The sequence below is a fragment of the Heloderma suspectum genome, chromosome 7 (genome assembly GCF_057233095.1).
Source record: "Heloderma suspectum isolate Gila_16-S chromosome 7, 16-S_ref, whole genome shotgun sequence".
Lineage (NCBI taxonomy): Eukaryota > Metazoa > Chordata > Lepidosauria > Squamata > Helodermatidae > Heloderma > Heloderma suspectum.
Genome location: NC_139464.1, coordinates 86,210,467 through 86,225,497, shown reverse-complemented (window position 1 = coordinate 86,225,497; position 15,031 = coordinate 86,210,467).

Here is a 15,031-nt window from a genome sequence, read left to right as displayed (position 1 = left end):
TGATAAAAACAAGATAGATCTAACCAGTGGAGGCCACGTCAATGTGGTGGTGTACGGAGGCCAACTGCCCAAACAGTTATCCTCGTTCCAATAATTCTGGCCCTGACTGTATATATTCAGGGCCAGAAATATTGGAACAAGGATAACTGTTTTGGCAGTTGGCCTCTGTACATCACCTAGGGATGGCGGAGAATTTCTCCCCGAAACTTCGGGGGGCCGAGCGCCAACGTGTTCGGCCCCCCGAACAAGTTTCGGGGAGAAATCCTCCGCACCCCCCCGCCCCCCGCACCCCCCCGGGACGGGACTTACCTTCACCGAATGTCCCTCCTGGTGGCTGGTCTGGCCGGCGGTTCGGCGGGTGTTCGAGCGAGGCGGGAGCGGCAGACGGTCTTTTGACCGGCTGCCGCCGCTGCCATTGCAATGAAAGAAAAAAAAAAAACGCCCCCTGATAGGCTACGTGATGATTCACGTAGCCTATCACGGCTAGATTTGCAAAGTCAGCCGTGATAGGTTACGTCAATCGTCACGTAGCATATCACGGGTGACTTTAAAAAAAAAAGAAAAAAAGAGTGTACGGATAATGGTGGCCCCCATAGGGAGCCGCCATTCCCCTTCCTTATTTGGTCGCTGTAGTCTACGTAAATGTTTACGTAGACTACGGCAAAAATAAGGGCAACGCTATTTGCGTTGCCCTTATTTTCGCTGTAGTCTACGTAAACATTTACGTAGACTACAGCGACTAAATAAGGAACGCGAATGGCGGCTCCCTATGGGGGCCACCATTTGCGTACGCGCTTTTTTTTTTTTTTAAAGTCACCCGTGATAGGCTACGTGACGGTTCACGTAGCCTATCACGGCTGACTTTGCAGATCTCGCCGTGATAGGCTACGTGAATCGTCACGTAGCCTATCAGGGGGCGTTCTTTTTTTTTTTTACTTTCGCGTTCGCGGCCGGGCGAGGCGAGGCGCCTCCTCCCCGGCCTGAATTTCGGCAAGGCGAGGCGGGACGCCTCCCCCCCGGCCTGAATTTCGGCTGGGCGAGGCGGGAAGCCTCCCCCCCCGGCCTGAACTTCGCGGGGGCAGCAGCGAAGCGCCCCCCCCCACCGCGAACGGCCTTCGACGAAAGGTAAGTGACTTTCATCCACCCCTAACATCACCACATTGAGGTTGAAAGGAAACGTACCCAGATGGGAGCGAAGCCAGGACTTTCAGCTGTAATTCAAGGGGCTTGACAAAAGTGGGGCGCTAACCAATCAGGAAGTACAGCCAATGGCATACACGCACCCCCATCATTGGTGGCTCGTAAGTAATGGAATGAATGGCTGACAAGCAGCTGCATGGCCAGGTGTGGCCTGCTTCCTGGGTACCCCATGACCAATCAAGCAGATAAAAGGCCTGGAGGTGGTTCTGACTGTTACATTTGCATTTGGTAGCTGTTCACTGGAATTCCCAACATGAGGTCCAAAGAGGTGTCCATGCAAGTTAAGGAGGCCATCATTAGGCTGAGGAAACAAAATAAACCCATCAGAGAGATAGCAAAAACATTGGGAGTGGCCAACGCAACAGTTTGGAACATCCTGGAAAAGAAGGAATTAACTGGCAAGCTCAGCAAAAGCAAAAGGCCTGGAACACCACGGAAGACAACTAAAGGGGATGACCGCAGAATTCTGGTCATGGTGAAGAGGAACCCTTTCACAACATCTAGCCAGAACACTCTTGAGGAGGTAGGCATGTCATTGTCAACATCTACAGTCAAGAGACGGCTTTATGAATGTAAATACAGAGGCTTCACAACAAGGTGCAAACCACTGGTAATGCTCAAGAACAGACAGGCCAGATTAGCCTTTGCCAGCAAACACCTAAAAAAGCCTGCCTGGTTCTGGAATAAGATACTTTGGACTGATGAAACCAAGATTAACTTGTACCAGAATGATGGGAAGAGAAAAATATGGAGAAGGAAAGGAACAGCTCCTGATCCAAAGCATACCACATCATCTGTCAAACATGGAGGAGGCAGTGTTATGGCATGGGCATGTATGGCTGCCAATGGAACCGGGTCACTGGTGTTTATAGATGACCTGGCTGCTGATAAAAGCAGCAGGATGAATTCTGAAGTGTATAGGGCTATACTTTCTGCTCAGATTCAGCTGAATGCTGCCAAACTGATAGGACGCCGCTTCATACTGCAGATGGATAATGACCCAAAACATGCAGCAAAAGCTACCCAAGAGTTTCTCAAGGCACAGAAGTAGGATGTTCTTCAATGGCCAAGTCAGTCACCTGATCTCAACCCAATAGAGCATGCTTTTCACTTACTGAAGACAAGACTGAAGGCAGAAAGACCCACAAACAAGCCGCAGCTGAAGGCAGCTGAAATAGGCCCGGCAAAGCATCTCAAGGGAGGAAACTCAGCATTTGGTCATGTCCATGGGTTCCAGACTTCAGGCAGTCATTGACTGCAAAAGATTTTCATCCCGGACCAGGTAATAAAGGTGATCCTTAAGTTTGAAATGATGTTGGTTTGTTCCATTACTTATGAGCCACCAACAATGGGTGTGTGTGTATGCCACTGGCTGTACTTCCTGAATGGTTAGTGCCCCACTTTTGTCAGACCCCTTGAATTACAGCTGAAAGTCCTGACTTTGCTCCCATCTGGGTGTATTTCCTTTCAACTTCATTATGGTGGTGTACAGAGGCCAACTGCCAAAACAGTTATCCTTGTTCCATTATTTCTGGCCCTGACTGTATATTCATATTTCCATTCCACAGGCAAGGAAACACAGATGGCAACATATGTGGAATGACTGCACACTGACTTAACAATAGAGAACAATTGAGCATCTCGACCACAAAGAGTAAATCAACAGAGGAAAGGCATCAGGCTTTAATCTGTGGAAAACTGGTGTTGTACATCTTATAAAATAAAAATCTTCCTCCTCCACAAGATTCCATTTAATTCCCTTCCCACCTCGTTAGTGTGTGTGTGTGTGTGTGTGTGTGAGAGAGAGAGAGAGAGAGAGAGCATTAAAAACAGTAAATGAGAGAGTTTTCCCTCTCAACAGTTAGCCAGCATTCCGTGGCCATTGACCATATTCATTCCTCATTTGGGATGTTTTTGGCATGCTCCGCCGCTTTGGGGTTTTCTTCCTAAAGATGGTTTTTATATACCTCTGCAAACTTTGGGGTTTTCTGCTGATACCTCCCTCTTGTGCATGGATGGTGCTGTTGATTATGTAGATTTGTTATTAGTATTATACACCGTCAGAGCAGCCAGGTAGCCAGCCAGATGGGTGGCTAATAAATCAAATAAATACATAAATAAAATAAACATCGGCACTCATGCCTGAACACCAAACTTAGAGGGAACGGTGGCAAATTCAATTTCAGTGAAGAACCCAGGTCCCAGCTTTCACCTGTGACTTTTATCCTTTCTCTTCCCTCCTCTCCTCTCACCAGGGGAGCGCACCTTTCTTAATGGCCCAAGATAGGAGTGTGGCAGCATCAAGAATGCTCGACCTCCCTGCAAAGCCACAGGGCAACCCTCCCTCCCCCACCTAACATACGCAGGTTTCTTGTGTGCCTCTAGGAAGGGAACAGAATGGCACAACTAGAGCGTTTCAGGCAAAGATGAATGAGCAGCCAGCGGTATGTTCCCAATATCATTTGGTAAAGACACCTTACTTTTCAATGTGATGTCGTCTTGTCCTGTTCTGATGATTTTCAATATGTCAATGCAAAATGAACACAAACAAAGAAAAAAATGGCTGTGGTGGTGACATGATGAAAAGCACACCACATAGAGCAGCTTTTATGCAATTGCAATCCAAGCAGTCATCACACTGATCTTGGCATAGGTGAAGATAGCTAACACACTTCCTGTTTGATACTTTCTTATGCAGAAACACTCGTGAGTAGCAAGCCCTCAGCTGCACCCTCATTTCTGGCACTATGTCAAACATTTCAGAAACTAGAACCAGGGTCTCCCACGTGGTACCCATGGGCACCAATGTACCCCCGGACACCTCTCTTGGCGTCCACCAGCCTGCCTGCCCCTCCTGTTTTTTTGTTGTTGTTTTTTCTTAAGATATTTTTAAATTTAAAAAAATTTAACAGAGAGGCTGGCTTGCAGCAAAAAAAAAGTGCTGCCCCCCCCCCCAATGCCATCTTTATTTGGGTTCAAAAGAGTGGTTTTTGTTTTGGAGTTCAGACCCCACCTCTGCCTTGTACTTAGGTTCCTGGGCAAATTATTTTTCTTGTAGTCTCACCATTTTGCCTCCTGGGAAATGGAACCTGAGCACACTCTGGGAGAGAGCAGAGGACAGGAAGGCCTGGCGTGCTGTGGTCCATGGGGTCACGAAAAGTCAGACACGACTTAACGACTGAACAACAACAACCACCTTGGCAGCCATTTTGTGAGAATGCCATGATACTCTCTCAAAATTCCAAATGTGCGCACTGACCCAAAAACGCTTGGGGGGGGGGGCTGATCTAGAAGGACACAGTCGTTACCTGTTAGCTCTATACTCTATGCAATTTGGGCATATCTGTAGAAAAGGGGGGTCCAAAATATGTTGCAGCATGGAGTGTTTCCCTTCAGCCAGCCAGCCAGCCAGCCAGTCAGCCAGCCATGTCCTCTGTCAGGATGCTCCATTCCATTTCCCTTCCATTTTTCCTTCAACAGGCAGGCAGCATTTGATGACCATGGAGCATGCTTTGTTCCTACTGTGCTGTTTTGGGGTTCCCCCTTAGATTTTCCCCCCTAAATATTTTTGTTCTTCTGCAAATCTTGGGGTTTCCCTGAGCCTGCTGATATTTCCCACTTGGGTGTGAATGGGATGGTACCATTTTGGCAACAGAAGTAATAATATTTACCTCTGAACACCAGAAATGGAAGGCATGATATGTGAATTTGTCTTTTGTCTTTTGAATATGGCTATTTGCACTGAACAAATTTATTATCAAACTGCACAACATATATTTTTAGAATTGCATCTAGAAACTAGAGAGCCATAAAGATTGCTCTGTTATGAACTTGAGAATGAAAGATGACACAAGACTTGATTGTTCTACTAAATGCCCTTGGTTCCAAGTAGTGCCTTCTTTCAAAATGAAATTCTCCTGTAACGATCCTCTGATATTCCTGTCAATGATACATCTACGCAATTGATTTTGTAGTGTTCTTGGCTTTTGCAACATGCTTTCTTGGCCATCCATCTTTTCAATTCTAGGAGACCTCTAATATATTATTGGTTAGATGGACTTTCCCCACTCTTCTAAAGTTTAAAAAAAACCCATCAGAATACTTTGGGGGATAGTTCACTTTCTAAGTTTCTTCTCTTCAACTTTCATCTCTATATTTTAAAGAGTTTTTTTAGTGTTATATTAGAAGTTCCACTCTTCCTTACCTAATTGACCATTAGTACTATTATGGGTGCAGAAGTTTTATATTAGATGGAATTTCATATTCAAAAATTAAAAGCATCTCATAAGAACTATGAATAGAGATAACACCTTTCTGAACAAGAAATTGATTTCTAATATTTGACTTTATAATTATTGGCAATATAAATCCATGTTCTATTTTTCTGCAGTAGTCTTCTGAAGCAAATTCTATATTTCTCTCTTTTTCTCTCTCTTCTTGTTGTGTCATCATTATTTTCAGGCTAGACAGATTGTAGGGGTAAGAGACCAAAGGATATAGGAAGCATTTCTGTCTGATATAATAAGACATAAGAGAAGAGTTTTGAAGGCAAGAAAAGAATTATATATATATGGTTTAACTACGCTTTAGTCTTCATCATAAGGTATCTGGTATATGGAGCAAAATTTGCATTCATCTATGGCTGCTAGCTTGATTCATAAATGACAGGGACAACTTACTAGAGGTGAGATTAATGGACTGTAGTCCATGAATCATGGTTCCCTATCTTCCTGGGCTGCCAGTAGTGAAAGAGCAATACCACTACAGCTCCGTTGCACTTGGCTTGAGGATACACCAATCAATGAATGAAAGGGAGGGGTGAAAGCAGAAAAACAGGTGAAAGAGAGGTGTGAAAGCAGAAAGCACCAAGCTCTCCTTAGTGTGGTGATAACTGACACAACTTATCAGTGAAGTAGTCTGACCTGGTTAACCACTGAAGCTAGATATGAAGACGTTTCCCAGTTAGCCACTGAAGCTAGACATGAAAAAGTTTCCTAGGAGAATTCATGATGTTTGGTGTTTTAGCTGTATATCCTCATAGTGATTGTTCTGTTATCCCTAATGCAGTGTGTGAAGGAAAACTGGAGCTAACCCCAACGTCCCTGCAAGGTAGGACAGGCCAAACCTGGCCTCAAGCCCCCCAAAACACCCAGTAACCACCCTCTCCTGCCAAGAGGCACTGAATTTAGTACTGAGGTTGAACAAAAAGGATCCAACTTGGAGTTGGATAACTGTTTATTATAGGAAAAGGGATGGAGGGGCGGGGAAAGTTAGAGGTGGTAAGTTGTACAGAGGATTACAAAGCTGAAAACTTGCAAGGAAAACCAAAGCATACACAGAGAGCCTTTATACCACACCCTCAAGCAAAATAACCAAACTAGCTAGCTTATCCTTTTACATATCTAAGTACAGGCCTCCAGGAGGATAGCATCCAGCTGACATCATACGGAGGGAGACACCATACCTCTCCCTTGACCTCCTTTTAAGGCCCAGCCCCCAGCAACCCAGGGCCGATTACTTTTAGCCAATCACCAGCGCAGCCCCCAAAGGACCACCTTCGCCCAGAAGAGGTAGGATTTTCCCACCAGACCCAGCTGTTATCTATTAACAGGGATTGCACATGGCTTTGCGCAACAGGGCCAAGGAGCTGTCAGATAGCACACTATTCCAGGTGGATGGCTGGGGTGTGATGCCTTGACCAACAGGCTGTTGGTCTTGACACAGGGTCTGGGAACCTTTTTCAGCCGAGACACCAAATTTCCGTTTGGGAAGGGTCTTGGGGGCCACATTCCAGCAGCAGGCAGGACTAAGGGCACAGGACAGGGACAAGGACCCATGTGATTCTTACCAATTTGGACATTTTCTCACCAAGCATACAAATGACAGCTCAATTCTATGCATGTCTACTGAGGAGTAAGTCCTAGTGCAACAGGTCCCATGCCTGACATTTCTGTTCTTTGGGGGGTATTTAAAGTTTTCTTGCCTTTGAATACCCTCCAGAAGAAGTTTGCAGGCCAGATGGGAAAACCCCCTGGAGTCGCATTCAACCCATTGGTTGGAGGTTCCCCATCCCTGCCCTAATGGATGCGAAGAGGGGTTACGAAAGCAGCAGCACCACTCCTACTTCTCCCCATGTGGGTATGTTTTTGTAACACGGTGCTTGGAGAAGAGTAGTGGGAAAGGGGCTCCCCCTTTAATGCACATTCACAGCTTTTGTTTTGTCTTAACAACTTCAGTGCCTAATTTGTAAGATTGTGTTGCAACACTGAACATTCACTGATAAGGCATCTCCAGTGCTGCAGTTGATTTATTGGCTCTGGAGTCCAACCCACTGTTGGATTGCATTTGTTTCCTCCTTTTTGGTTTTATGTCATCAGCTAGTTGTACATTTCTTTGGTTCCTGAGATGGATAGTAAAGTTGTATCACAAATTGTAGGAAGGAACAGTAATTCTGTGCTCCTTGGATTGCGAGCTGTTCTTCAGACCATGAATCTTTGCAATGGAGGACCGGTATACGTTTGAATACTTGCTACTGGAGGTCACACAGAATACATTCGGTAAATGTATTTTAAAAGTCACTACCAATTTAGTCCGGACAGATTTTTAGAACGTTGAGTAAAATATTTCTTCACGCATTTACATAATTTCAGAATTTATGTTGAATGACCCTTAGGGTCTTCTCACTTTACCAATTTCAAATGACTGTGACTTCATTAACTTATACATATGTAAATGATAGCAAATCAAGAGTAATAAAAGTTTATGCCAATCATTACAGAAACTGAATAGCTAACATCCCATTTTAGATATACCATAAATATTTTATTTAGCTTAGTCACTCTTCCTGGAATATATCTTAGGAACATATCTTTAGATATGCTAACAAAATGCAGAACTATTACTGGAAATGAATAAAGTATATAGTCATGGCTAGTACATAATGAATCAACCTATGTATGGTCATGATGCTTTTGACAGCTTCAATAGATTTCTTTAAAAAATAATACCTCTGATTGGAGATTTCTGATAATATTTGATTCCTGTTACAATAGAAATCAGTGGAAGCTAGAAAAATTTGATATGTCAGTCATTTTTTTTTGCTACTGTGTGGAACAAATGCAAATATAAGTAAAAGAAGTTAGTATCTTTGAAGCATCTTGTTAAAATTAGATTATTCCAAGCATCTAGAAAGTAAAGAGTGAATAAATGGTACAGATTAAATACTCAGTTTGAAGAAAAGGAAGTAATAATAAAATAAGCCACTGGTTTGTAAACCCAGTGACAATACAACCAACAGGTTTCCCTGTTCTCTTGGGGCTCAATCCAGAGATGATTAAGGTGTTCTATTTTGGGCTTTCTCCATGTGCCAGAAGTTATGGAACTATAGGTGTTTTGCTTATGAGCCACACACAATGTTCCATAAACTTGACCATCCATCTAGGAAGCACTGTAGGAAATGTCTGTACACTCTGGGTGGAATTGTACAACTGGGTGGAATCTGTCGACATAGCGGCCACTTAAAAATGCACCATGCAACAGCTGTAGCCACACAGAGAAGTTAGGGGTATATACCCCTCCATATGGCATGCATCTGTCAAAATCCCACAGAGACTTTGCCAAATTTGTTTTAAGGTAAAAAACCTAATAACAGTGTATGGATGTGATGGAGAAATACCAGCAGAACCATCTGTAGCCTTCAGCCAAAAGATATGCCCAAGATTACCATCCCCCCACAAATGGTGAGTGTGGTAATGTTGGGCTTACTACATGTCCTGAAGCTAAAGAAAATCATGTATCAATTGATTTGATGTGTACCCCATCTTTCTATCAAGAAAAATAGTGCTCAGTGCAGCGTACAATCACCAATAAAACTTTATCAAACAATAATAAAACAAATACATTGAAACACAACTAAAAATGCAGCAGTAACAGAATAAAAACTGCCTCCAACCCAACAGATCTGCTTACATGCCAAAGACTTGCTTGAATAAAAAGGTATTTGCATGCCAACAGGAGGACATCAGAGAGGGAGCAAACCTAGCCTTTGGGGAGGGAGTTCCACAGCCTGGGAATGGCCACTGAGAAGGCCCTCTTTCATGTCAACAACACCAAACACACCGCTGAAGGTGGCGGTCTTGAAAGAAGGGTCTCTCCTGAAGATCTTAAGGCCTGGGCAGGTTCATATGGGAGAAGATGGTCTTATAGGCCATAACCAGCACTTTGAATTCTGCCCGGAAACAGACCAGAAGCCAGTGAAGCTGTCGTAACAAGGGAGTCACATCCTCCATGTAACCAGCCCCAGTCAACAGTCTGGCTTCAACATTCTGGACCAGCTGAAGTTTCTGATATAGGGATGCACGAATCCCTTACCTGTTCCAGTCGGGGCATCTGCTGGGGGGGGGGGGAGGCGCTCCGTCCCTCCCCCCGGAATCCTCGACGGGGCGAGAGGCGATCCGGTCCTCCCCCACCCGGAATCCTGCCCGGCCGGCTCTGCTCTGCAGCAGCTCCGTGGAGCAGCCGGCCAGGGCCATCCGCAGCCGGACTTCTGGCTGCGGACGGGCTGCTGCGGATGCAAATGGCAGCCACCATAGCAGTTGCCATTTGCATCCTTCCAGGCTGCCATGATAGGCTATGTAAGAATTTATGTAACCTATCACAGCTAACCCCCTCCCCCCAAAAAAAACAGCGTACACAAATGGTGGCGGCTACGGTGGCCGCCATTTGCATTCCCTATTTTTCGCCGTTCTAGCCTACGTAAATATTTACGTAGGCAATTACAGTGAAAAAAAGGGAACCACAAATAGTGTAGTGGGAGCTATTTGTGGTTCCCTTTTTTTCACCGTAATTGCCTACATAAATATTTATGTAGGCTAGAACAGTGAAAAATAGGGAACACAAATGGCGGCCGCCGTAGTCACCACCATTTGCGTACGCTGGGGTTTTTTGGGGGGAGGGGGTTAGCTGTGAAAGGCTGGGTAAATTCTTACGTAGCCTATCACAGCTGCAAGGATGGCAATGGCGGCCGCGGCAGCCCGGCCGCGGCCGGCCAGGAGACCAGCTGCTGCCGCCCGAATCCGCCGCTGGAACTGCCACCACCGCCACATCCACCACATCCGCCCCAGGTAAGTTCCATCTCGGGGGATTCCGCGGGGGGGGGGCAGGAGGCCGTTCCGCCATGGATTCCAGGGGGCCGGATTCTAAGAACTCACGGACTCACTGGAATCCGTGGCGGAATTCTCTGCCATCCCTATTTCTGAACAGTTTTTGAAGGCAGTCCTACACAGAGCACATTACAGTAGTCCAAATGGCATGTAACTAAGGCATGTGTGACCATGGTCAGTTCAGACATCTCCATACACTTACGGCCAGTGCACAGAAATAGTATTCCATGTGAGGATTGCATGATGAGTGGTTTCCACTCTCTATCTCATGGGCGGGGAACTCGTAGCCCTCCAGATATTGTTGGACTCCCACTCCCATCAGCCCCAGACAATTATCAGGGGTGATGGGCATCATAATTCAACAACATCTGGAGGGTCACGAGGTGTACTACTCCTATTCTTTCTTTGATTTCCAGCTGATTATAGTGGTGCAGTGAAGTTGAGCCTTTCTCAACTAGGTGCCCTCCAAATGTGGCCTGTTGTCCAAAGGCCATGCTGGCTAAGAATGATGTGAGTTGTAGTCCAGCATATCTGGAGGGTACCAGGTTGGAGTAGGTATATATGAAGCATAACAAGTAATTTGGACTGGAAGAGAAGAAACACATACAATGCAGCAGGGGCAAGGGGTATGTTTTAAGAATGGTAACAGTAAAATGAGTTATTCTTCCTATCCTCTTCACAAAATAATTCATTCATTTAAGAACTAAGATTCCAAGTGAAGTGTATGTTACTGTTAGATAACAGTCAGCTCTGTTAGATAACAGTCAGCTCAGAGGGGCTTTTGAAAAGAAAAATAAAATTGATTGACTTCAAAGTTATAGAGAACCTTATCCTTTTACACATCATATTTCAAAATGTGTTTAAATAACAGAACAAAGCAGCTTTTTAGAAAAAGGGTTTCTGAAGAAGAGAAAACTACATAGGTTCTTTCTTCAAAATGAAAATATCCTGAAAAATGTCTAATCAGTTGGTTAGCAATGGTATTATTATGAATTTATCCCAGGTCATTTTTCAGTTTACAGAAGTAGAGCTACTTAGAAATATCCACCCAAATCCCCAATGCTCTTCCAGATTCATTCAGTGTTCATGAAAAGCTCTGAGTAGTAACCCACCCCCAGTTCTAAAGCCTAGTTGTCACTGAGTTAGCAAACCTGTGTCTGGGGCTGGGCTGTACTACTTTAGATGGCAGATTGGAGTTCACATACTACAATACTCCTCCATTTAAAAACTAAAATAATCAGTCTTCCATGAAGAAACCTGATGACATTGACAAGATAAAGGAATAGAAGAAATCAGAAACTGCATAGACAAGAAAAATAAATTAATTGGCGAGCTAATTCTTACTCAAATGTACGTTAGTTCAGTGACTTACACCAAAAAGCATAATGGTTCTTATGTGCAATGGAATGTACAGGACTCTTCTGGAGGGGAGCAGCAGAGATGCCCAAACAAGTGACAACACAGACAAAAGGAAACACAAACACTATCTCATTTTACAGTGCATTCCAGGAGGGAGCGATTGGCATAGCGGATGCAGACATCAGATCAGGTAGGACTTCGGTTTGTCAGGTTTTGCACATACACATTGATGACAATACTTAATGTATTGTTTAGCCCAGCCTGGTGTCCTCCAGGTATGTTATACTACAGCATGCTGGTGATGATGGGGTGATGGGGTTGTAATCCAACACATCCAGAGGGCACAAGGTTGGGGAAGTTATGGGAAACCCATAAATAGATATGGCTTTTAACCCATATCTATTTATTGCATTTCTATACCGCCCAACAGCCAAAGCTCCCTTAGATGCAGTTTTAGATGTAGCTTCAGAAGGTGTAAACCTGGGGAGATATTTTGCTTCCCGTCTTGTCAGATGCTCCTGTGGATTCCAGCAAGCTTTAGGTTATATGAATTGATGGCTTGTGTCTGATGGAGTAGAATTTCATAAGGGACAGAGTGTTGGGGCTTGGCTTTGTCACAGCAGGGGTTTGTTTGTTTGTTTGGCTGTGAGAGCTGGACTATAAGGAAGGCTGAGCGCCGAAGAATTGATGCTTTCTAACTGTGGTGCTGGAGAAGACTCCTACGAGTCCCCTGGACTGCAAGGAGGTCAAATCAGTCAATCCTAAGGGAAATCAACCCTGAGTGCTCATTGGAAGGACAGATACTGAAGAAGAAGCTCAAATATTTTGGCCACTTAATGCGAAGAGAAAACTCTCTGGAAAAGACCCTGATGCAGGGAAAGATTGAAGGCAAAAGGAGAAGGGGACGGCAGAGGATGAGATGGCTAGATAGCATCACCAATGCAATGAATATGAATTTGAGCACACTCTGGGAGAGAGCGCAGGACAGGAAGGCCTGGCGTGCTATGGTCCATGGGGTCACGAAGAGTCGGACACGACTTAACGACTGAACAACAAATGAAGGCGCATTCAATGTCATGTGAACTTCTACCAGGAGAACTGGAACAGCCCTGATCAGTTACTAGTTCACCATGTCATGGAGAACTAGGGATGGCGGAGAATTTCTCCACGAATCTTCAGGAGGCCAAGTGCCGATGCATTCGGCCCCCCGAATGTGTTGGGGAAATTCTCTGCCAGCCCCCTGCCCCCCCCCCCCGGGAAGGGACTTACCATGGCCGAATGTCCCTCTCGGCAGTGGGTCCTGGTGGCGTTTCGGCGGCGTTTCGGCGGGGGCGGGGGCGGCGGCCGGTCTCCCGACTGGCTGCTGCCGCCGCCATTACAAAATAAAACACACACGCACACACCCGTGATAGGCTACGTGATGATTTAAGTAGCCTGTCACGGCTAGATTTCCAAAGTCAGCCGTGATAGGCTACGTAAATCGTCACATAGCCTATCACGGGTGACTTTGGAAAAAAAAATGCGCATATGCAAATGGCGGCGGCCCATGGGCGCCACCATTTGCGTTCCTTATTTTGGCATGTCTAGTCTACGTAAAGATTTATGTAGACTACAGCAAAAATAAGGGCAACACAAATAGCGTTCCCTTATTTTTGCCGTACTCTACGTAAATCTTTACGTAGACTAGACGTGCCAAAATAAGGAACGCAAATGTCGGCGCCCATGGGCCGCCACCATTTGCATACGTGCTTTTTTTCCCCCAAAGTCACCCGTGATAGGCTACGTGACGATTTACGTAGCCTATCACGGCTGATTTTGGAAATCTAGCCGTGATAGGCTATGTTAATCGTTACGTAGCCTATCACGTTTTTTTTTTTTCCACTTTTTCTTTCGCGGCCGGGGAGATGGGGCGCTTCTCCCCGGCCTGAATTTCAGCCGGGCGAGGCGGGGCGCCTCCCCCCCAGCCTGAATTTCCGCCTGGGCGAGGCGGGGCGCCTCCCCCCCCTCGCCTGAACTTCGCGGGGAGAAGCGAAGCGCCTCCCCCCCACCGCGAAGCAAGCTGCAGGACCAGATAAGGGACTTTCGTCCATCCTTATGCTTTATGATTTTATAACAAATTTTATTTATGAACTAGAAAAGGTATGTTTAATTCTTGGCTCTAGTGTAAATATCCCCAAACAGATATACATCCAAAAGTAGTCTGGAACTACTTACTTGGAGAATTTCCCTTTCAACCCCTTTTATAGAGTTCCTGCATTGAGCAAGGGATTGGACTCGATGGCCTTGTAGGCCCCTTCCAACCCTACTATTCTATGATTCTATGATTCAATAAGTATGAGTGACCAGAAAGTCACTGAGGGTGGGAATGATATCTCAATGTTTCCTATTGAGTATCTTTCTTAATAAAGCCCAGTTTCCTGAACTGAGTGGTGGAACTAAGATCCGCTCCTTAATATTTTATCTTAATAAGCTGTGTTGTTTTAGCATATGTAGGCCACATCTAAATCCAGGCTTTTCAAAAAGCCTAAAATCTTTCTTTTCTTTTCTTTTTTTTTTGCGCATTTCACTGAGCTCCTAAATCCATTAACATTCAGTAAGACCCACTTAATATTGCTTCCATTGCGATGATTCAAAGGACTGAAGAAAGGGAGGAGATAAAGGCTGAAGAGAATAAGCATTAAGCAAAGCACATTTTATCTGAAAGCTAGGAGGAAACTATGCAGATTTATCATGTATGAAAAGTAGAAGGGCAAATCACCTACACAAAATGAGTAGAGATGAGGAACAAGCAGATTCCCTAGTTGTGCTTTTTGCTTCCATTGCTTGGTTCTGCCCCATGTTCTACTGTTTTCTGATTTTATATGAAGATGGCTACTTAATTTTGGAATTGGTGCATGCACAGCTACTTCCATTTATTTACAATATTCTTTTTCCTCTCCAAGGAATCCACATGCATAAGTAATAATGTGAACTGAGTGTACATTTTTTTTTTCATATCTGCATCAATAAAAAGCATGAATCTGGATGGGGAAGGAATCATAGAGCTCACCCTGCAGAGAATTACAATGCATATGGGGCTGTGCATTTACATGTGGAATAACTGTTATTTTCCAAAAGGAGACGCAGGTTAAAAAAGATGTGGAGAGTATTTTAATGTGCATATTCACTCGTGTGCATGATTTACAGGGAAGAAGAAAAATGTGAAGGAACATAGTCATCACCTGAATATCCACTGATATTTAGCAAGCCCAGAAATCCCATCACAAATCAAGGCCATCTATTTATAGTTCAACTGGTACCATTCCTCACAA